At 36.7% G+C, this 25,534-nt stretch overlaps 1 protein-coding gene across 4 annotated transcripts in view; it reads right to left on the reverse strand.

Moving 5' to 3' along the window:
* Positions 1 to 25,534, reverse strand: part of LRBA (LPS responsive beige-like anchor protein) — a 363,630-nt gene that overhangs the window by 213,930 nt on the left and 124,166 nt on the right. The gene's annotated exons all lie outside the window — the stretch shown is intronic.

Genomic DNA, 25,534 nt, shown 5'->3' on the forward strand with positions numbered 1-25,534 from the left:
TTTGCAGGTTTGAGAATTGAGGCACTGCGCAGCTGCCCATGGTAAATCTGTTCATTGAGCCAAGCAGAGGATCTTGGTGTGTCACAAATCCTTTAACAACATACCATATACATTCAAGGTTTGAAAAACATCAACGTGTTAGCGTTCTGATTGCATAACGAAACATATAGGCACAATCACTTATTTCACAGCAAAGGGAAGAGTACTATAAAACAAAGAGGCAAGTTTCAGAATAAGGAATGGCAGCTAGCTGTCTACTCCATTTCTATGACTGTCCATGAGATTTGAGAAGCCGATCATTTGCTATTAATTATCTAAATGGGCAATTGTAAAACCTATGGAGAAAATCTGCATCTCTTCAGTTAAGCAGGAGTTTAAACGCGTACGAAGACTGACTTGTCTTCACCAGGTGGCTTCCTTACATTGAGCATATTATCAGGTCAGCATGGGAAAGCTAATTTTTCTTTTTAAATATTCTGCACTACACCTGTTGTATAAATATATTTCATCTTCAAAGGCACTCAAAGCCTAAAGCTAATGAATTAGAACTGAAAGACACACACAAACAGAAACTGAAACTACAAAGATTCTCTACTATAACATTTCCTTATCGTTCTGTTTTTTGTTCATCATCTGAAAATGTTTCTGTCAATACAGAACTCAGAATATAAGGCACAAAATTCAGATCCCCCTCTCATCAAGCCAATGTACCAAAGACACAAAACAAATTCATATATCGCTGAGGAAACAACAAAAGCTTTTTCCTACTTCAGCACTCCCTGTTTCTAATTTCAGTTTTCATTTGGCAATACCACAGATCACATATGCCAGGCAAAGCATTTCAGCCTTTGTCAATGATTGGATTACTCTATGATCTAGTTAGTAGAATGGACACAAATGTCTGTCTAAGAACAAAAAAATTGCTTTTTCCTTGTGAAGCGCAGCTGATGCAGACACTACTGTAATTATTGCTTAGAGCTTAGATAACAGCACAATATCATAACAATGCTCTTCTCTATATAAATCTATCTACTATTAAACTGTTGCAAAGAATAGGCAGGCTCTAAGTTTCGTGTATATACACACATCACATAAAAAAACATAGTCCAGTTATAAGAAATGAGGGAAAGAGAAAGAAGGAAATGTGGAAAACAAGTAAAATAAAATTTGGAATTGTGTAGATTTTCATAGACATAGGATGAAAAACTGTTCTCATGTATTTAACACATTTCCTCATAATTTTTCCCGCATCTTAGCACAATGCTCACCTGATGAACAGGCATCCAGAAAGGCAAGAATAAGCAGCTGACTTTCCAAGTCAATGAGATATCAAAAACTGGCTTTTGTACTCACTCGTGAAGCACTCTGCCACTGTCTTCGTAACAATATAAGATGGCTAAATCATAACCAACACTATACAAGATTTTTCTAGCTCTTTGTAAACACACTTGTCTTTTCCAATCCATCAATATCTATTCCGCACCCATGATGATTCTGTGTACTTTTCAGTACTTTGTAAATGTTTCATAAGCTGTTATTTTTAAATTTGCTTTAAAGGGTAGAATTCTAAAAACAAGTGTATAAGGTAAGCTAAGTAGTAAAATGTTTTAAAGTGCTCTTTAATGGATCCTCCTTTACAATTTGAACAGCAACTTTTCATATCTGACATAAAATCCATAGATATAAATCACATTAGAGGGTTATTCTTTCCCCATTATCAATCTCTGTCTCTTTATGGAACATTAAAGTCACATTTGACCTTAAAACATGATAAAATGGAAATCAAACTAGAATGTTTTGTAAAAGATATAATGAACTTGTACCTCTTTATTGAAAAAGCCTCTTTACGATGTGATCTTGAACACATCGCTCGTTAAATACCAAAGATTTTCAGAGTGTAGGTTTGACATTCAAAAAAAGAGAAAATATTTTGTTGTCCTGACAGCTGCCATGAAAACAAAATCAGACCGCTACAAAACAAAATGTACAGCAATCCATTTTTCAGCATACTCATATATTTAACATGAATGGAAAATTGCAACTGCCTACCAAAACAGAGAGACTCCCAGTATGCAGCAATCCTGTAGAACTATAACATCAGTCCAGGTTGCACTCAAGAAACAAACTGAAAGAAGCCACCTCTGGCATTTGTATAGTTACTAATGCTAAGACCTTTGTATTGAAAGAGCACAGCTTCTCAGGTTACATCCTCCAAGAATGCTTAAGAACTTTATTTACTTATCTTAGTAAGCATAGACAGAAACTTAAAACTTCACTAGCAAAGGAAAATTAATCAGACATGAATTCCAAAACCTCCCTCTTCACCGGAAGTTCAACAGTTGTTGCTGACCAACTCTTCACAGTACCCAATGATTTTATTTATTTTGTTACTCGCATAGTCTACTTCACAGAATTATCCTCTTCCCAATATTTTTTAATAGATCTCTTCAATCATACAGGGACTTCTCAGCTGTTCAGTGGTTCCTACTCACGACATGTGCCAAACATTCAAAAAAATGAAATTAAAAAAAAAAAAATCATTTGAGTTGGGAAGGGGCCCTTAAGGGTCACCTGATCCAACCTCCCTGCAATGAACAGGGACACCTACAGCTAGACCAGGCTGCTATCCAGTTGCTAACCCTATCCAGCCTGACCTAAAGCGTCTCCATTTAAGAGGCATCTTCCACTAACTCCGCAGGCAACCTGGTCCAATGCCTCACTAACCTTACTGTAAAAAAAATTCTTCTTGCATCCAACCTAAATCTCTGCTCTTTCAGTTTCAAACCATTTCCTTCTGTCCTATTACAGAAGACCCTGCTAAAGAATCTACTTCTTTCTTATACACCCTCTTTAGATACTGAAAGGCTGCTCTTGTGTCTCCCCAGAGCCTTCTCTAGGCCAAACTGTTCCTACTGTCTCAGACTGTCCTTTGCAGGGAAGGCAGATCATTTTTGTGGCCTTCCTCTGGGCGCCATCCAACAGGTCCACATATCTCCTGTACTGAGGACTCCACATCTAGACACAGTACTCCAGGTGAGATCTACCTCACCAGCACGGCACAAAAAAACAGGATCACCTCCCTCGACCTGCTGGCCACTCTTCTTTTGATGCAGTCCAGGATACAGTTGGCTTACTGGGCTGTGAGGGCACGTTACTGACTCGCCCAGCTTGCCATTCACCAGTACGTTTAAGTCCTTTTGGCAGGGCTGCGCTTACTCCTTTCATTTCCCAGCTTGTACTGATAGTGATTCAGGTGCAGGATCTTGTGCTCGGATTTGTTGAACCTCATGAGGCTCAAACCTATTTAGGTCTCTCAGGGTGATATCCTGTCCCTCAGGAGTGTCAACTGGACCCACAGTTTGGTGTCACCTGCAAGCTTGCTGAGGATGCACTCCATCTCAACACTGAATCACTGATGAAAACGGTCAAGCACCAGACCCAATAACAACCCCTAAGGGTCACTTATCACCAATGTCCATCCAGACGCTGAGCCACTGACCACCACCTCAATGGGTATAATCTCACAACCAATTCCTTGTTCATCCAACAGTCCACCTATCAAACCCATATCTTTTCAACTTGGAGAGAAGGACATTGTGAGGGACCATGTCAAAGAGCTCAGCGAAGTCCAGACAGATTACATAATCCATATGACAGCAGGTTGTCCACTGATGCAATCATGCCATCATAGAAGGTCACAAGGTTGGGCAGGCAGGACTTGCCCTTGGTGAAGCCATGCTATTTGTCTCATATCACCTCCCTGTCTTCTACGTGCCTTAGCACAGCTTCCAGGAGGATCTATTTCTCTCCTTTTTGACTCAAGTGATTACTAATGTAGAAGTGAAAGAAGACTTGTTTCTTCTGAATATGAAAGAAAGGACCCATCCCAAAGTTGCCAGTCACACTGGACTATTCGGAAGGCACTACAGAATCTCCCTGTTTCTCTGCTTTCATTTTCCAGATGCCTCCAGCTTCACCTTATTAGCTACCTCCAGGCATACAATACCACCAAATCCTAACAATTCAATTAAAAATAAAAATTTAGGTTGATGTAAATTTGTGCACTACTAAAGCACTTACTTTTATGGTATCCATTCTTCCTTATTATTCGATCTCTTAAACTTGCAATATGCCATCTTGTCAAGTTCCAATATGGTTTTACAATTAGATGCATGCAAATGATTAGCAGACCATCCTTCCACTACTCTTTTGGCCAACACTGTCTTGATTATTCGTTTGGCAAAGTATATAATGAAAGTATGATCACAGATGTACTGTGAGACAACTGCTAAGTCACACTACGGATGAAACAAAAAATGCTGAAAGAAGAAATACACGTTTCACGTATCTGCTCCATCAGTTGTTTACCAAAAACAGTGTCTGCTAATGTTTCATACACAGAATGTTTATTAAACAGATGGAGCAGAGAGAAGGTTCTTGTTTTCTGCTCCTTCTCCAGGACTGAACGTGAACCTTCTCTTCTGTGCCATTAGAACTGAGGAAAACACACTTTTTCCTCTTTCCTATTCCCTGCAGAGAACAGACTAAAGGCTGTTAGGTTATGTGGAGGCTTATTTTTGAGGAATACTAATTCTAAAGGGGCGCAAGGTCATCCGAAAGGCAAGTTACAGATACAAAAATACAATACACTCTGTCTGCAGACTATTCAAAAATAAAAAGGTGAATTACTGTATGCTGCCAGTCTGTATTTCACTGAAGGGGTGACCATTCTGATGTTCTCAGAACAGTTTTATCTTTGATCTTTATGAGGATGTTAAATAAATCCAGAAATAAAGGATTTCTTTTGCATGGTAATACTTGCTCCTTTGTATGGTAGTATTTGCACACACAACTTTGCAGTCCCAAAATTATGTGATGATTTCTACAAATCAAGCGCTATGTGTGAACTACTGTGAACTGTTTCAAATCAATAATGTACTTCTATTTTATTTTATTTTTAAGTTTTAGTCAGCAACTCAGACCACTAAACACTTTTATGTATGTCAATTCCTTTGTCTAATTTGGCTAAAATGCATTTGCTTTTTGAACAACCTGCTTCACAGAGCATCCCTTAAGAGGAAAAGTCATCTATAAGATAACACATAATCTTGCCACCAATGCAAATTCCCTACAAATAAGGAAATTTTAGTAAATGAAGGAGCTCCTCAGTCCTCAGCTTTCAAAGATCTTTGCACTTGACCTCTGACCTGAAGTTTAAAGTCTGGTCTAAAAATGCTACCCTGGGAAATCTTACAAAGACTCCTGAATAAGACTTAGAAAAATGAAAGCTTAAAACCTCAACAGCGAACAAAAGTCAACCAATGACAACGTCTGACAGCCACCGTCAATTCTGAAGTGATGCCTCTGTCATCCAACGACACAAAGTATTGATTTCTCTCAGCATGAAAAAAGCTTAAGCCAATGAAATAGATATAGCATCATCCCCCCGATAATAGCCATCAAGGTTAACACCAGCAGAACACTTATCAAAGTATCTCCTCTATTTCTTCTTGTTTTAATGGACTGAACACAATGCAATGGCTTCTCATCTCAGCAAACCTATGGTTTTACAAACCTTATTCATCCACTTTTCCAGTCTCATACCTGATTTGAAGATTAAAAAGAAATTCAGTTGAAATCAATTGCTTCTAATACAAATACATAACAATATATATAAATAAATGTGTTTTTGTAGACATTCCCAGGGGAAAAAAGAATATGCATTAAAAAATTGCAAAATGGAAAAAAATACAGTGGGCTTAAATCATACCAAACGAACTGGTAATACTATAGTCATGAACAGAAAAAAAACAAAAAACCTACCACAGTCAGTTAATTTAGGTTAGTGATTAGAGAGAAAAGCAAGGATCTCAAGAGACATCTGGTTTTAATCTGCACTGAGTCTACAGCTTCATTTTTTTACCTTTAAGTCTCACAGTATTAAGCTCTAGTAAACCCAACTAAACGCCAGGCAACAACAATTTCACCAAGAACTGCATCTTAAAATGAATCCTGTTTAGCAGAGTAGGTAAATGAACCAAACTAACAAGAGCTCAACTGACAATAAATAAAGAGCAAAGAGAAGTAAGATCAGTTTTATTCTGAAAAATCAGTTTGTAACATATTTTTAATTATATTCATTATATTACTTCCATTTTTAATTATAATGATCAATTAATTGATGAAACTCTTTGTTCTACAGTAGCATCTTTAAAACACAATCAAAAGCACAGTTTTACACAAACAAGTGAGTAAAAATTAGTAAAAAGTGGTATTTTTCAATATATGTTCTACATCATTTCAACATTCCAAATCTCTCCAGATCACAGCTAACCATTCTCATAAGCAATGTACCAAGACAAATGTTCTTTTTTATCCCAGGAAGCCATTCTTATAATATGTATGTATAATAGTGCACGCTTTGAGACTTGCATGCAAAGCACACACTAAAACAGACGCAGTCCTCTCTCTGTCATTTGCAAATCCAGTTTACATCTGTACACTCTTCATATTACTCTTATATTAAAAATAGGCCAAGATGCTACTCCTGGGTATCCCTTGGGTCTCCTCCCAACTGCAAAGCATTTGCCTGCAACCAGCAGATGAAGACGTGAGCAACTTGGAACTGCCAGAAGATAAACACAGACTTCTAAAGGTGTCGCTGACATTGGCCTAGGAAAACATGCCAAGCCTACTTTCAACACTTCCCAGCTTTTCTTTCGGTTCAAACTAAAGCACTGAAAAGTCCTTACTGTGAATACTATTTCTCCAATTGCACTGTTCTACTGAGACACACTGCGAATCTTTAATACCTGAAAGTCAGGAAACAAGTAGTCCAGTTAATTTGGTCCCAGCAGCCAAATACTTACTGCTGAAGGATTCAGATTTCCAAACATCCCTCCACAAGCATAACTCTTCTACAAATTGCAACACTAAAACCTGGCACACGAAGGAAGAAATTATTCTAAAACTTTAACTAAGTCAAACTCTGACATGACAAAAAACAGAAAAAAACATCAGCCAGAACAATGAAGGTAGCGAGCGATAAGCTAAAAAGTTCTGCAACCTAAGTACAAAACACCTTGTGCCATTTTGATTTCTAAACACGGCTTCAGCCTCTACCTATAACAAAGTCAAAACCATTTGTGTGCGATGAGATTAGTTCTCACAGATATCAAAGACACAATTAGATTAAATACTGCTGTAGTTAAATACCTATGAGTTGTTAATTGTCTCAACTTTTACCTTACAAGAGCATGCATTCCTATGTAGGACCCCTTAAAGAAGGACAGAGAAATTGCATTCATTTCAGATAACAAGACATAAGGCATAATAACTTCCTATCTTGCCATGAATGCTTGCCCACCAATGACAAACATATCTCTAGTAAATTCTCAGTACTTTCAATACCAAGCTAGCTTCCAACCTAACAGGACTCCTTAAGATGTCAGTTTTGATAAATATATGTCGTTTGTCTTTCTACCTCTTTGTTCTGATGACAGAAATCTGTTGTTTCTGATAAAAGAATCAAAGGAACGTTTTGAAAACATCATATTATGAATAGTAGCTTACTACACACTTTAAGAACCTAAGAGAAATAAAGGAAGAAATACTATCAGAACACGATAAAGTTGAGGTGGTCACATGGACAGTAATCATGGCAGATCACCTTTCATTCCACATCAGCCACAGGAGCTTTAAAAGTGTTCTGCACCATTTTTGGCAGGGTTTTTTTTGTTTGTTTGTTTTTTGTTTTGTGAGACCTCAGCTATGAAACATTCACAAGTGAACACGAACTCACGACCCAAGAAGTAACCCATCTGTCCCCTGCTAGCTTATAACATGCTTGCACCAAGAGCTCATTTAGCAGACAATTTCTGACAATTCAGGACCTTTTCCTCACACTACAGGATGATCATCTTGACTCAACACTGCTAAATAAAGTAAACGTTTACTAGCAAAGCTTTTCCCTCTTACATACAGGAAAAAAATAATAGTTTCTGTCATTAAGTTATTACACAGACACCTCTATCTGCAGAAATATTCCTATTAGTTAAGTGCTCAAATGTTAAATTTTTTCTTATATCAGAGCATACGTGGATTTATTCAAGATACATGATTTTATTCAAAAGATTATTGCTCAGTGCTGCTAATCCACAAGTTTCTCCTCACTTCCACTCTAAGCATTATAGCAAACTAAGACTCTTCAGAAATTTATCCTTTCAGTGATCAAGTATTTTAAAAGCAGAATATTTTGATTAAGATGATGAAATGGCAAAGATTAAAAGAAATCCAGAAGCAAATGAGAAGGATGATTAAAGATGGCCTTTTACAGCAGCTCTTCTGAATATTCCCAGCCATTTACCTTGGAAACATGTTAAACGGTCACATTTTCAGCTCCAGCTTAACCTCTGCCTTAACTTAGAGTCTCCTGTCAGATTCCTACAGCATTCAACTATGAAAAGCAAATTATTATATCTTCTCTGCTGTGCTTGTTTTCAGCAGTCTGTTTTTGTACTTCATTTCAACTTGTGTATGAGTTTGAATATTGTCCATTGGATTGCCGTGTGCACGAGTGATTGACTCATGCATTTATATAACATGGTTTTGGACTTTTAGAAAAGAATGAGAAACATTTGGTTTATAACAAAACATTCATAAAGGAAGTTCTACCACTCTTGAGAGGATGATATAGTTGGCTCTAAAAATCGTTAGAAGAGGGTAATTTAATTTCTCATTAAAACTAATGTATGATTTTTATTATACATAAAAAGTCAGTGCTTAAAATATTCTGACTATCCAGAACATGAGAAGGCAATGGATTCTGTTTTAATATAGAGTAGTCTAACTTAACATCCTTTCACACAACTCTAGATCCTTAGACTGAACAATATGAAACAAGCACTAAACACTCTCCATAGCAATTGCTTTATAACTTAAATTTTCCTGTTCACTCCATTGAAATGAGAATATTGCAACAATGCAAGAATCAGGTGGGTGGTGTTACATAGTATTTGGCATCAGAGGAATCAAGTACTCTGTAACCCACTCAGCTTCTACTGGAAACATGTTCACTGTTCAAAAAACATAACGTATTACCACATTAACTTACTTACATAGGAAAAGCAGGGCAGATCCGTTTACTAACTTTTCTCTGTATTTCCCATTTCAGAATAAGTAAAACCCCCTGTTCCAAGGCTCTGATGTCATTGTCCAACTGTACTTTTGGCTTTGTTTCAGTTTAGTGTGAGGTTTTTTGCCTTCTCCTCTTCTACTCACAAACAGCATGAAGGTATTTTAACACTGGCCCCGATAATGATGTCAGCACTTGTTACATACAGCTGAACTCTTCAGATGTTGGTGAAAGGGCACAACACAGACTACACAGCACAACTGTGCAAAGCCTTCTTAACTCGATCTCACTAACTGACACTAATAACTTAGCACAAAATGACAACATTTAAACATAATATGCTTCAAGCAAAGAACGCAACAGCCACACAGAATAAAAAAGCCACACCAGCACCAAAGACTGTGAAACAAGAATCTGGAATTTGATGCAAGTTACAGTTTGCTTGTTTACATGATGAGTAATGAAAAAACGTATGTTAGACCAAGCATGAACACAAAGGAAACAAGCTACTGAAATTATATAAAATATTACGTACAGAACTAAGGTAAATGACAGCTATTGGACAAAACAAAGAGCCCATATATGCATAATAACATCATTTTTCATACTTGTTAAGTTTATTACACACTAGCCAATAATCAAGCTCGACATTTAATAATTTAAATTTCTGAGCAGCTTCAAACAACTGCCATTTTAAAATCATTTTCAAAATATTCCTTCTCTACAATATGAAATTACACTGTGAAACAAGTTGGTCCAATGCCAGATGGGTGACGCTGCCTTCAAGACTACCAAGAACTGCTAAAAAAAATCAAATATTTGAGGTTCCTAGCAGGCAATGTAGAAGAAAATTAAAAAAAAAAAAAAAAAGAACAATATTTAAGAGGTCAGAATATCTGACCGTTTCTTCCATAAACAATTGATGTGTTCAGCACTAATGATAGGATAACTCAGTGATGACTGTGGGTGGCACTGTTAAAATGCTCCTTGAACTCCAGCAGCTCAGAGCTATGACTGCCCACTGCCCTGGGGTGCCTGTTTCAGTATCTGATCACCCTCTGGGGAAGAACTGTTACCCAAACCCCAACTTAACATACCTCCATACTTGTTCCTTCAGGTCCTGTCGTTGTCACCGGAGAGCAGTGCTGCCCCTCTGCCCCCTGTAGCTGCCATAAAGCCTCTCCTCAGCCACCTCTTCCCTTGGTTGAACAAGCCAAGGGATCTCAGCCACTTCTCATCCTTCAGACCCTTCACCATCTTAGAGAGCACCCAAAGGAGAGCAACAAAAGGTTTTATGCCCTTATTTTGTGGAGCCCAAATTTGCACACAGCACTCCACGTGAAGCTGCGCCACCTCAGAGCAGGAAAAAAGGCGGGAAGGAAAAGGGGATGGATGTGAGGAAGTTATCAGGAAACCTGTCTTGTTCATTCCATGAAACAGAATAGCAACAACCATTTGTCTTCCCAAACAGTGCAGCTCTTTACGGACAGACCCTGACACTTAGAGTAGGACTTCAGATTAACAGTGAAATCCAGAGGTCTCTGCAAGTCACTTGGCATCTTCCCCAACACAATGATCTCCTGAAGACTGACTTAGCTGACAGAGGTTTTTTTTCATAATCTAAGAGCATCGATTTACTGGCCCAATTTTTCCCTTGGCTAAGTGAAAAAATTAAATCAATAGGTGGACTCTTGCTGTAAAGATTTCTGTATAGAAATGAGACAATGGGAAAAGAAAAAGATTTAAAAAAACCCCGAACTGTTATTCTGATTCCCATTTCAAAGCTAATACAGAAAAGTTAAGATGACAAGATTCTGTCTGTCACTTCTATCTCACTGCTCTGCAACGTGAAAAGACCTTTCAGTTCCTATCAAGAATTCTGACTAGTGTAGTGGTGTTTCCTTTCCTGGAAAGCTGTTTACACCTACTCAGAAATAAAAGGCTACTGTTATCAATCATTAACAGGAGCGCCATCCACCAGAACTTAATTTTTGCACCACGTCTCCCCACTGGACTTAAAGCAACATGTGTTACAGGAAAAAAACCTTGTCACGATTTATTTGTGAAGTCCTTCTTTGAGCAAGTACCTTCTCCTCACAGTCATCACTCACACAATTATTTCAGCAAAGTAACGGCATTTTGTATTTAGAACAGAGCATTCTAAATGAAGAAATGAGAACATAATTGAAGACAACAATTCAGGATAAACTACATGACTAGAGGCAATATTTGCACAACTCTGACTTCAGTAATACTCTAATAAACAAAAGAGGAAATAATCTAAGGGACTAAGAAATAAAAGAAACATTTAAAACATTTATTTGAAGTGTCTTTGTATTCTACTGGTGATCTCACTTTCTGTGTTGCCACCAAAATTGATAAGCCACCTTCATGCATATAAGAAAATAAACCTACATCAAACAAATATCATCACTCATAAGTAAATGAGGAGACTGTTTTAACAGCGAGACCAAACATACTACCAGTTGTTTATAATCAAGCTAACAAGTTTATCAATACCTTATATAGATCAACACAAGTTAAGTACTCAGTGACTTCTACCTATCAGGTATGCGATGGCTTTTATGTACATTCTCATCTGGTTTGGGGATTGCAAATCTACACAAAGATAGTTATTCCCTCTTTGCTTTATTGCAATACCAGCATGCAAGCAGTTGGACTAAATCCATCAGATAAAAAGGGAACTTCATATTCCAAAGCTAAGGGTCAGAGTATTCAAATAAATATATATATTATAATGTATGTGGGAAGATAAACAAATAACTACATTCAGCTACATGCAGTAGCTGAATGGCCACTTTAAAAAAGCGTACTGCAGGTATGCAAACATTTTCAAATAAAAAAAACTACAGAATGAGATGGCTTCCCAGATCCCCTTCTAAATTGTTATTTTAAACGTCATTATAAAAGATGGACATTTTTATATGTAATTTGAACAGTAACACCCTAGTACCTATTTCTGCAGCAACCTACAATGGCAATTTCAGAACTTCAGAGGTGTCACATGAAACGCAGTCAAGTTGGATCATTTTAGCCCAACAACACGAACTCAAATCAATCATACACTATCTGTACTTCAAGTCCTTTTGCCAGGCAAAGGAAAGAACTAAACACGTAGAAACTAAACTGAACTAAAACAGAGGGAAAATATTCTACAGTTTTGTGAGATCTATTGTCATTCTCACTATAAACAAGTTTCTCATACAAAATCAATAAAAACAAGTGAAACTGTATTTAAGAGAATATCCAAAGCTATTGCCAGAACACTGTCAAATACATCAAGGCTATAAATGGCAATATATTGTATGAAAAGTTAACACCCATTTAGCAAGCAGATGCATATTTCATTCTTAATGAAAGCCTGAAAAGAAGAGTTCACTTTATTCTGGATGCAGGTATCAAAGCAGATTTCACAAAGCAACACAGGCGCATCATCTAAGGATCTTTTTCACATTAAGAATCCTATTAGAAGGAAAACACTAAAAGGTAATTGAATTTCCCTCAGTTATCTTCATCTCTGTCAGCTCCTGCTACAATAACTTACTCTCCAGAGCAGAGATAACTCAATTCTGTCCAGCAAGCATATGTTATGAATCTCCAAAGCAAACTTGTCTAAATCATTCTGGTCCTCTATCAAGGTTGGCTGTGGATATGAACTCTGACAGAAAGCAAACAAATTTATTTTTATCTTTTCAATAATTCACTTCCCTGAGCCTTGATGGAAGAATCTAAAGGCACAACTGCTCCCCAGTAATTCCCAAATTATAAAGATTGGTTGAAAATATTTTATATGGAACCTAATGTTATTATAAACTGTTTGATTCACCATTCTGTCTTAGCAGAAACAAAGAAGAATGATGCAGAATGTCACAGCACTGTCAGGTTCCTGTAGGAATATAACAACCAGATACGTTGCACTTGCTTTTTTTTTTTCCCCCACCATAAGGGTTTGGACATTCACATTTTCACCTTATTTCTAAACCCAGCAATAAAAGTACACTCCAAAAATCTATTACAGTAATGGTCTTAAAAACATCAGTAAGCGCAAATCCTCCAATGATGCAAGCGAACTATATTCAGTTAGCATGTTGTTAAAGTCTTAGGAAGATACAGTCTCGATCAACATCACAAAAGAAAAGCAAATTATACAGCAGCCAAAAGAAGAGTAAATAGCAAGAATCAGAACAGTTGCTTCCCAAAAGGAAGGAGAGGAGAGAAGTTTACGGTTCTAGTCAAATTTTAATATTAATTGTACATTACTTGTCAGTTGCTGACGGTTTCAGGTTGTAGAATATAAATGTTAAAAACAATGTTAAGAATGAGTGAATAATGAAATGAAAAAAAGGCTGTTGCTAATAATAATTTTTTCAGATTTGTAAAATCATGGAAGAGATGTGAGAAAGTGGAGAAGAATCTTGGAAGACCAAGTCATCACAGTAATAAAAAAGTACAAAACTTCAGTGTAGGTAGAAGAAATTTAAGAGTATCTGATTTTAGATATAAAAAGATGGGCTCCAAGTTCATCTTCATCTTCACTTCTCCTTTACTGCAATAATAAGATTTGAGTATCATGAGAGAGTTTTATGAAAACATCAGCTTGGTATGGGATAATAAACAAACATGGAGGAATCAAATTAAAACAAACAAACAAAAAAAGGAACCACTAAAGAAGAGAGAACATGGAAAACATACAAAATGCTGTGTGCTGTTTTGGGTCTTCCAGCAGAAAATAAAAACGAATTGAGAAACATTTCATAATAATCACTGCCATAGATGAAACAGCAAAGCAACACTATGCTTCATAAAGGCTGAGAAAAAAGAAGACTCAGGAGGGATATGAGAATCTTTTAATAAATGTGATATTGCAGACTCTTTCTAAGCAAGTTTTTGTGAATATACTCTATCGTTAATTATAAGATGGGATGGATAGAGTCACTGAGAAGCAACAGGCCAAACGGAGAGCAAATGCATACTGAGAAGGAAGTACGTGAAAGTTTCCCAAGGGCTGGTAAGCTTTAAGGCCCAGCAATCCTGTTGAATTAAAAAAAAAAACTCGTCAGTTCAGAATACTACAGGTCTGTTGAATTTGTACGCCATGACTAGCACACACTAGTTCCAGCAGCAGGTTGTATTACCCAGACAAAATTGCAGAGGGATGGATATTCTGTGCTGACAGCATTAAAGATCAACACGCTTTATAAAAATTTGAACTTCATCCTTCAATCCACAGACACGCCATTAAAATCCTTAACTTACGCTTATAGTATACAGTTGGAATCAGCTTTCCAACTATTACTCCAACAATAAAAGTGAAAGTGACAGGAGCTGTGTGAAGTCATCAACTCTTAGCTTTATTCTTATAACAAAAACAGTATAGCGAACAGAAAAATCGGTTGTCTGCTTCCACGTCAACTACAGTCCCTACAAAAGCAAAGGCATTATACAAAAGAAGTATGAAACTAAGATGCCAGTAAGATATACAGATAACTCAGTGAAATTCCATGTTGAAGACACTGCCACAATGAAGTGGCAGGGGATTCCCAGCATAGGAATCACCTCTTAAAGGGCTACCAAGCACAAGGCTACCATTACTTGCACAGCAAGAATCAGAATTGCTGAACTGCAGAAGCATGGAAGTGTATTCAGGAAAAATGCTACTATGTTTGCACTTGGAATAAACTCTTCCTGAAGTACCCACTGTTTGAGATAGGATAACACGCTCAATTGAGTGCATTTAATCTTACTCATACATGTTCCAGCAAGAATTAATCTTCCAAGAGCAGACACAGAGTAGAACAGCTAAAGTCTGCATGCACCATCTTAGACAAACTTAAAAGAAAACAACTCATTTGGCCTAGCAAAACAAAGTGAAGATGTGATAAATACTATGTATAAAGTATCAATAAGAACATCTACAGAACAAAAGACTACTGAAGCCAAAAGATAACAACAAATAAATATATACTGAATACACATAACAGGAAATTTAAAACCATGACAGTGTTACAGTGGAGCAGAGTGTCCAAGTCCAATCCACCAATTGGAACAGTAAGTAAAAATACTTTTGGGTATCGAGATCCTCAAGATTTCTTTGTGACCTTGTCAGCACCAACATCAGAATTGTTTTAACATAATGCATTTCTGTTTAGATCAAAACAAGCCATGATAAAGCACACAGAGATGTATACTGGCACCTGCGTTTCTTCTGGAAAGCTGAACAAACCCTAATGCTGCTGTTTAAAAAGTATGCAAGTAAAGCAAGCTATCTTTGGACAGAAATTTCAGAAGAAATTCTACCATCATGCACAACAGGATACCTGCTTAGTTAATGGCAGAAATGTATACTCAATATACACTTCTGTTGCTTAGGTCTGAGCATTTTAGAATCACTGCCTACCATTTGCTTCTGTAATGTCTGTACATGAATAATAAATAAGGTAAACATTACTGATTTATTTTTCATGAATGGGTGAGAACAACAACATTCCAGATGGGAACATCTAATTTGAAGCTAGCTAGTTTAGCTTTCATATAGTAAGCATAAAAGGATGCAGACAAACATGGAAAATGTTTCATCAGACAGCACAAAAGCCTGTATAAAAAGATACAATACTAAGGGCTTCAAAGGAAACGCATGCCTCCCATCAGAAAGCTTTTTAGAAGACCAAACAAGGAAAATATAAAAATATGTCAAACTACTGCACGTTAGGTTTAAAAAGAGAAAGAAGCAGGACACAAGAGTTTGAGGAATACTTGTGTAAAGGTATGAAAGGAACAGTAAGCCTGCTAAAGTATCCGTACAGCTAATAGATGATCAAAGGATAAAAAGAGCACTAGGAACACAAGACCATCACAGCGATGTGCTAGGAGAGAAGCACACAAGACAACTAGCAAGTGACCAGCTGTCACTCGCTTGACAGTAGGAGCTCAGATGGTGAAGAAGAACACAGGTATGAAAGCAGATAAACCATTAGCTACATTTTTCTTCTTAGGCTTGCCTCAGTGCCAAAAGAATTAAACGTGCCAAATGGATTCCAGAAGACAGCAGGGAACTACACGGTAGTAACTGAAATTTACAAAAGACAAATTGGTGGATGTGTTTAAAAAGGCAAACAATGAAATAAACACACTGGCAAGAGTCATCATGGCTTTTGTAAAGGGGAGTCACGCTTCATTAGATTTCCTCCAATGAGTCACAGGGGATGGCTACAAGAAAGATCCAATTCATAAAGTCTACTGTTAGAATGCCAAGAAGATACTCAAAGAAAGCCAAGGTGCTTTAGAAGGAACATCCTAATGTGGATTAAAATAAATAAATAAAGTAAAAATAAAACATAGGAAACTTTTTTTTTTTTTTTTAAAGAACAGTCTTCAAAAAGGAGGGAAATCACCAGTTGAATCCTGCTGTGTTATTAATCATATTTAGAAATGTCTGGAGACGGAAAGAGGTGTCACATTTTTCTGACAGCTGTAAGTAATTCAGGGCAGTGAAAACAGGAACAAAACAAGGAAAATGCTAACACAGAGACCGGGAGAGAGAACTATATGCAAAATCCATGCAAATCCTTATCTAAAATGTGACCCCTGACACATGGGGAAATAGGGAAAGCACCTCAGATAACTGCACTGTTCTTACAGAAGGTATCTACTATTCAACTCTGTTACAAACAAGGTACTGAGTTGGACAGACTTTTGGCCCAGCCCACTACAGATACTCTTCAGCATCAAGACACAATTCCTACATAAAGCAGAAGAGCAAAATTATTAATGCAGTTGAGTAAAAAAGACATAACATTTCCACATGGACTGTATTAACATCATAAATGACTTTGGATTTTCAGGGTTGTAAACTAACTCATTCAAAGCTTACTTGCAAGACTTTTCCTATTCCAGGAAACTGGCAGAATCTTTAATTCTAAAATGCTCTAATAATATGGGAACAATTCCCATAACAAGTCAGACTTCACAAGAAATGACCTGTGATAAGTGGAACACGCATCTGCAAAACTTGCACACATGAACAAGATAGCAGGCATACGTAATTTTGTGCTTGTTTTCCACACAGACCACCTCCTAAAGTAACTTGTCAAGTCACTGCTGAAGAGGAAATATTACACAGCATAGCTTAAATTTTAATTATTTCTTACTGGGTGTACTTTTACCCTGAGAATTATTCTTTCAAAAACTTTAAATAGCAAGTCTAAAATTAAGCTTTATTTAAAATTTGTAAGTAAAAAAAACAAAACAAGTGGAAACTATTTCTACTAAAGCACTGTTTCAAAACTGTCTATATTCATGAGCCTTGTAAGCAGGTGATAAAAGTTACACTGGATCTGGTGTGGTATCTGACTACCTAGGCAATTAACTAAAGAAAAATCTGTTATACTTGTAATTATGTCTCTCAGAAGAAAAAAATTTTTACAATAAATGAAAAAAAAAACCAACAGTTAAGATGGACAGGCATAGTAAAGGATGGGGTCAAAAGGGAATACCTGTTGCCAGTCTAACAGAAGGCACAGAACAGGGAAGCATGGAACACTGCTCTCCCATTTTCAAATTATACCACTGTCTTCCAGTGCAGGGCAAAATTGTTAAACAAAACTGGTCACAAGAACTGAGTCTTCAGTTCCTTCTGACAGAGATTTATTTATTTGAGGTCTCCAGAGCCTACACATGCAAAAGAAGACCTCTGGATCACGTTCTGTTAACTCTTGCAGGACTAAGAGGAGTAGATTAATTAAACTCAGTGATAATCTCTTGTGAAAATAATCAGCTGTATCAGTATAGCCATGGAGGGAGGGGTTAGAAAGTTTCCAAAACAAAGGTAATTATCAGGAGATGAGAAATAAGTAGATGCAATACATATGTAAAAGGCCATTAAAGAAAGTTGGAATCTCACGTAGTTAATATCGTGAAACAACATACAGAAGACAGACTCATAACCGCATGAGAGACCTGAATAATTTTCAACTTACATTGAAATGAAACATTATAAAATGTGGAAAGGTTTCAATATCATATTACTAAGAACTGTGTATTAATTCTAAACAATAAACTTCATTTGCATCAGAAACCAGATTAGTATATGAGATAGCTATGGTTATAAATCTATTTCCATATTCAATAGATTTGAAAAATCCAGTAATTACTTCAGTTCTGTTCTTTTTCTAAGTGCAGATGCAACAGTCAAATTCGAAATACTTAATTACATACATGATTTCTATCAACTCATTTCCATAAACACTTTCTACTACCTTCTTATTCTTTTATAATGCTAAGCAAAACATACACTTCATAACTCCTAGAAAAATTGAAAGGCCTGTAAAGTGCTAGCAAGAATGAACCATGTGATGTTTATTTTTGCTGAGCTGAATAAATATGTAGCTTACATATTTGTAACATTCACTAAGCAGCAAAATATCATGACTAAGCTTAATGTAACACCTCTTCACAGCCTGTTGCCAAATTTGCCAAAATTTTCAAAAATAAGCCAAAAAATCTAAGGAGAATGACATCACTTCTTGAGAATAGGGCAGTTCTAAAACAATGCTTCTGTTTCAATCTGCTTCGGAAGCAAATTTATCTTTGATACTACTCAGATGTATTGTATTTTGATTTAAACGTGGAATAAAACAAAGAAGACCTATCAGCATACCAGCACAAGCTTTCAGTGTTTCTCTTCTCATTGCTTATTAAAACATACTGTAAAATAAACCGCAAATGTACATTTTTTCTTATATAATCAAGCAATACTTAATCCTCACAGCACAAGAAACATGTTATCATAATCATGTGGAAAGTGCAATTTCCCATATCAGCATCTTTTGAAACAAAAAAAAAAAAAAAAGAAAAATTCCCACCTTGGCAATACGAGAAATAAAAGCTTTCCAGTTTGGAACTCTCAAGCACGGTGCAGCTGCACAAAAACAGTTAATCCTGTAATGGAAGAAAAGTTCTTCCATGCTCAGCACTGTTGAAGAGTTACCAGGTTTTATATTATACCTTAAAAAAAGTTCATACAATTTAAGTACAAACAAGTCTTCCTTCTCCAACAGATGGTTGTACAATGCCTAACCTGCTCAATGCAAAAGGTAGTATTTATTTAAAAATATCTGTTTAGGATAGAGTTAAGGCTATTTAAAAAGAAATGCATAATGCTGTATTTCTGTGCAAGGATATATCTGTTATTCCTTAAGGAAAAGTTCTGAAAATCAAGTGTGGTAACTTTCAGTAACATTATTACAGGAAGCCTACAACTAGCTTGCTATCTTGGTAAGTTGTGTAAAGATTCATTGCTGATGACCCACCGTAGCAGACAGAACACCAACTGAAAGAATTCCAAAATATTATTTTTCTCATGAACAAGGTACCTGCCATTAAGCGTGTTGAACAGCACTTCATATAAAATGATGTTGCAAGAGTCACAGAAAGGTTATTTGATACATGAGCTTAATAACAAAACAAAAAAAACTTTTAGTAAAAACATTGGAAAATTATATGAAGAACACAGATTAAAAATTACTTTATTTGCCAGAGTAACTACTTGCTACCTACAGAACTACCTATCATCTACAGAGTTTACACACATAACAAGTACCTTTTCATAATTCTTTAAACATCTCTCTAACATTGACTTTAGTATGTTCTACCGCAACTGATTTGCGATTCAACTTCGACATAACTTCCTCTGATTAAATAATACTTAACGCTCAGTACATCAAAGTGGAAAAGGTAAAGGACACACAAAATTACCGATCAACTGAAGCACTGAATGCTGCTTTCTACATTTCTGCTTTACAAAAGAAATCCAAATGGCTCCAACCAAATCCCTAGCAGAACACTTCCCATGCCTTGCATCTTACCTCTGTCGAGGCAATACGTGAATTGAGATTCTTTTCTCAGCGTGAGCCATAAAGTAAAACATTCAGTTTATTACAGCTAAACCACAGTCCATAAATTGATACTGAATAAGAATTCAAACTATGAGGAAGAGTGTAACTCTTATGCATGAAAAAATATAACTGAACAGAAAATGGCAACAAATTTTACAGCAGCTGTAAATGCTAGATTTAATTATTGAAGAGAAATCATGCAGAGAAGCCAGCCACCTAGAATGATTTATAACAAATGTAAAGATAAAGTCATGTGAAATTCTCGGTTAATCAACAGAAAGGACCAATAACAAGAATGCTAACGCTTCGTATTTCTACAGATAATGAAAATTTGAACCAAGTTAAACTAAGCAGTGAAGAGAATGACGATGCCAGACATCATTTAAAAATGACACTTGAAGGAGGTGGGTTACTCTGTAAATCAGAAAGCTAAAAAAAAATCACAGAAGTTGTCAGTTATTTGAACTTCACAGGTTCAGAGCAAATAACCTTTGTCTGGTTTGGAGCGTTTTCAGAAAACTCAGCGCTCTTCTACGCACACAATTGGTTGCACTATGAATGGCTTGGAATAGTTTCTTCATGTGGCTCTTTGAGGGGAGAAGAAAAACATTGCTGGAAGAATGCTCATCAAAAATACACTAGCACTGAGATGTGGTATTACTGGTCTTAGTAAAAATTCAGTAGCACTATACAACAGCAAATTAAATCTCTTTCAGAAAGATGCCTGAAAACACTAGGCCTAAAAGACTTGCCAGTTTACATATTTTAAATTCTATAAATATGTATATTCACACACAAATACATGAAGAGATTTATATAAGACAGGAGGCAAATCTAAGGCAATGGGCGCACCTGTCATAAATTATAAAATAAAGTCAATTAGAGTACAAAATTCCCTCCCCCTCCTCACACTAAATCCAATTATTCCCGTAGACCAAACTGCAGCAGGCTGCTCGCATAATCTAAGACAGTGCAAATCACCAGATTTTTGAAGGTCGTTTATAGAAAGCAGGCTAGGTGGTAACGAAATAAGTCGTTAGAATTCAGGCATAAATTGGTTATTCTTCAGGATTTTCAGCTCTACGAAAACTCGGGGTAAGAAACTGCCTAAGAGACCTGCTGCGTGTGTGCAAAATTTAAGGTTTTAAGTGTAAGACTGTAAGTAAGACAATAAGTTACATTAGAAATGTGCCCGTTCTCCCTTTCATTGTTAAAACACGTGCCTTGTGGCCATCTCCTTAAAGAAATGTATGCAATATTGCTTTATCAGGCATGTTTGAGATTTAACAGCACTATAAAATTTTAAGTACCTCAGCTCTGTCTGTGACCTCCCCCTATGTCTACATTCATAGACATACTTATAGAGGTAACAGTCAAAACTGCAAGTGTGGAGAAGATCAGAAAAGGAAAGGAAATAAGATTGCCTTTTGACTGAATTCAGCTCAAGAAGATCCTCTCACAACTAACACAGAAATACTGTTTGTTTTCTTTCTTTTATTAAATGCTAGCTTTGAAGACAGATATAATTGGCTTGCTCATTATTCATTATGGGACTTATATTATCTCCTACTAAATAATGTGCCACTCGGCACTCAAGACAATAACTTGTCTTTGTCCACGCTACGGAGTTGCAAGCTAAGACCTCATCAGAGAGGGTAGGAGAGTGCACCCTACTTAAGGGAAGATGATAATTTCTTGTTTGAAGAAGCTTCTGGAACACAGAACTGCAAAAGAACGTGAATCCTGCAATGCAAATGGAAACAGACTCCCACCAAAATGAAGGAAAAGAGAAATAGCCAAGTAAAGATGACAGATGCCCTTCTTGCCTAAAGAGATGGAAGTGGAAACTAAGTTACTTAAAGAGAAAGATTTGCCCTGAAAAGACAAAGGGAAGAATGATTTCTGTTCAGATTTCTTCAACTTAAATCTAACTCACCCAGGCAAACACAGTTTCCTTTATACTGAAAGCGATAGCTCAAACTCAAATAGTATGCTAAAAACACTGTTTGGAGAGTCCTCTGGTGGCTTTGGTCATCCTATACTTTTGGAAGGATACAGACCACCATGTTTAACTTGGGGCCTGTGGGCCACATGCAGCCCAGGATAGCTAGTACTAAAAAGTTGTTATCCTTCATGAAAGGAAATCAAGACATTTACAGAATCAAAAGGAAAAATTGTGCCAGAATATGAAGATGAAAAATGGTTCACATTTATCCTTGAATATAGCTTTTCACAAATGAGTTAAACCTGCGTCTTCAAGGTGAAAATCACCTTATCTGTGCTGTTTCAAACCTTACAATATTTGAAGTGACACTTGAATTATAGCAAGCTCAATTTGTGGCGATTTTTTTAATTCATTTTACTCCATTGGCTAAATATAGTCCTGGGAACAGCAAAAAATAAGCAGCTTTGCTTTCAGTTTTGATAAAGAATTCAAGAACAGGTTTCCATATTGCCAAAAATAATCATCAACTTTTTTGTATATTTGCCACTCCACTTTCAGTCAGCGTAAATACATTACCAGACAGTTTTCTAGTAGAACATATACAGTTGCAATCAGATACTCAAACTTAAATGTTTGGTGATGTTTGCATTAAGAGTTTTATAAGAACTATCTTACCAGAGAAAAATATCCTTTGCTTCACAATTATGCCCTATTAACATAATTGCTTTTAGGCAGTATGTTTATTTGTGGAAAAACTTTCCCAAGATTAAGGAGAGCAAGAGTAAAATCTCACAAAAACTGAGAGATGAACCCCTACTCAAAATCTGACATACATACAGCGAGGTTCATCTTTGGCATGGCTTTTAGAAATGGGAGAATTAAAACGATACAGCAGTAAGCTTACTACATATCTTGAAACAGAAATTTGGGAGTTTAATTTTTGCTGAGCCAGTGTTACAGTGTTTTATTTCATAGGTGATCTGAAACACCAGAAATGCAAGTAAGAATGAAAAAAATGGATAACAGTTCTTACCAACTCTCAACCGTTTCTGTTTCTGTTTCTCTCAACCGAACTCATTTCTTTTCTCCCTCTTCACAGGTGGCAAAGCTCGCTTCGGATCTGAACCACCAATGTTAGCTCTATGTATTTTTAAACAGGTTGCATCCTTCTGACCAGTAATTACCACAAGCACAAAGTGTTTCAAAATGCAATTTGAAATACATCTGTATATATTATTGCCCAGAGCTAACTGTTACAGTATCATATTGTTTCCCAAAAAATCGTGTAATCCTTTCCACTTGCTTTTTACCACTCTGAGAGCAGGGAAATTCCTAGCCTTAAGATATCAGCAGTGCAAAAAATTACATGAGTGTTACAACAAAAATGCAGACATCAACATCCCATGCCTACCAATCACGTTACGAGGCATGTCTACATCCCAACACAGCACAGGCCTCATTAAGAGGTGGAATGGCTTGAATTAAACCAAGTGACAGTGCTTATTTCTGGACACAGTAGAAAGTAGGAAAAGTAGTCCATACACCTCAGCATCATTTTAAAAGGATCACCATGGCTAAAGCTAAATCCAGCTGGGCACACTAGACAGGAAGCATGAAAACCAGACCAACCCATGGATTCAGTATGGTATGCAGGAACTTCTGACTGTTGATGCGATACCTGCAAATTCTAACGAATGTAACTAACAGCCCCCTCTTACACATGTACACACACTCAAAAATAAAACACACATCACTGAACTATTGATTGAAGTCTGCCACAGACCTTAATAAGGACAACTTCATGTGACACCACTACTGAAGAATTTAATGAAATCATATAGTTGATTTTTACACATGTGCAGAAATAATGCTAGATCTAATTTTTTCCAACACAGTAACAATGCTAAACTCAATAAACAATCTGCTATTTCAGTACACTAGTTCCTCTTTAAGTTCAGCCTGAGGAGCTGAACACTTGGCTTGATCCGTCGTATTACCTTAGATAGTTAAATTACAGCAAAATTCAGAGCTGTATTAAAGATCTAACTTAATGCTCAGTGTAAATTTCTTCTAGATATTATAAAAAGGTTTTCCAACACTCAAATCAGATTATAATAGTGAAGCTGCCATCGAAATATTGAATTCACTGACAGTCTATTTACATCATAGAGCCTTCACACGTTTCCCACATATACACACACATTTGTGTACAGTTTGCATCTGAAGTAAAAAAAGCGATCTGTTTATCATTCACCGAGTTTCTGCCTACATCTAGAGCAAAAGATGTCAGCATGTCCCAGGCCAATGATTACTAGGGAACAAAGTATAAAGATGCACTTTTCATCTCCACAGGACTGTCGCCAAACCCTTGATGTAGTAAATGAAACACGCCTGCTATTTCACCACTGCAAAATGGTACTGTAGTTATCTTACAACATCTCTGTTTGCAGGAGGGGGTAACTAGCTCTAGATGAAGTGCAGATATGTTATTAAACAACGCACAGCTTGAATCCTGGGGCCAACACAGATGACCTTTAGAATATAAGCACTGTCTAAGACAAATATGCTTTCATGTCGGGTGAGTATTTTTTCAAGAAAAGATTTAAAAGAAAAACAGTTTAGGAATACGTTAAACATAAATGTGCCTTCAATCCCTTAATGCTTCATTTTAGAAACAAAACCACAAGTAGTATCACATGTCAGAAGAAAGACTAAGTACATTTTATGCATAGTATTAGCAAATTTAGCGAGATTTAACTTCATTTTCATTAAAACATCCCAGTAATTACAGCACACAGAAAGGACCTAAATGAAGTAACCATGATCCAAAATTGGAGGTTTGACTAATGTGATTCAGAATAAAAGCCTCGTGTGTTTATTACAAGTCTATAAAAACCAAGCCCTATATGGTACTTCAGAATCCCTTAAGTGGGGTGAAAATACAAAAACATAACAAACCACACTGAAGCATGTGAAATATAAGTAAAAAGGTTTTAGAAACGGATTAAGTGAAACAGCAAGCTACAGAAAAAGACAAAAAGATAATCTCTTGTCTTGTGCTTAACAGGATGCTATCATCTATCTTCAGCAAGACTGGAGGGACTGGGGGTGCTTGGATTTGTCTTTTTCTTCCACAGTTGTATCTTGAGAGTGACTCTGAACACCTTTAACAGTGATATTCGCTTCAAGGAAGAGAAGAGCCCCGGTATGATACAATTTCTTCCTCCACAAACCATAATTTGCAGATTCTGAGCTCTCTGCACAGAAATCCACTAGTATTGCTAACCATCATTTACAGCGGAATTGCCTGGGCCTGCAAAGCTGTTAAGCACTGCAATAGGCTCCCCAAGCAGGTGGCTGAGTCACCATATCCCTGAACGCACTGAAAAATCATGTGAACGTGGTGCTCAGGGACATGATTTAGAAGCGGGCTGTTAGTATTAGGGTAGCATTGTTTGGTTGAGGTTGGACTTGAAAATCTTGAAGTCCAACCTGAGCAACTCCATGAGTCTACGATTAGGATACTCCATTACCGTATGTTTG

Source organism: Cyrtonyx montezumae, unplaced genomic scaffold, assembly GCF_038088225.1.
Source record: "Cyrtonyx montezumae isolate F1298 unplaced genomic scaffold, pur_monq_1.0 scaffold_2, whole genome shotgun sequence".
Lineage (NCBI taxonomy): Eukaryota > Metazoa > Chordata > Aves > Galliformes > Odontophoridae > Cyrtonyx > Cyrtonyx montezumae.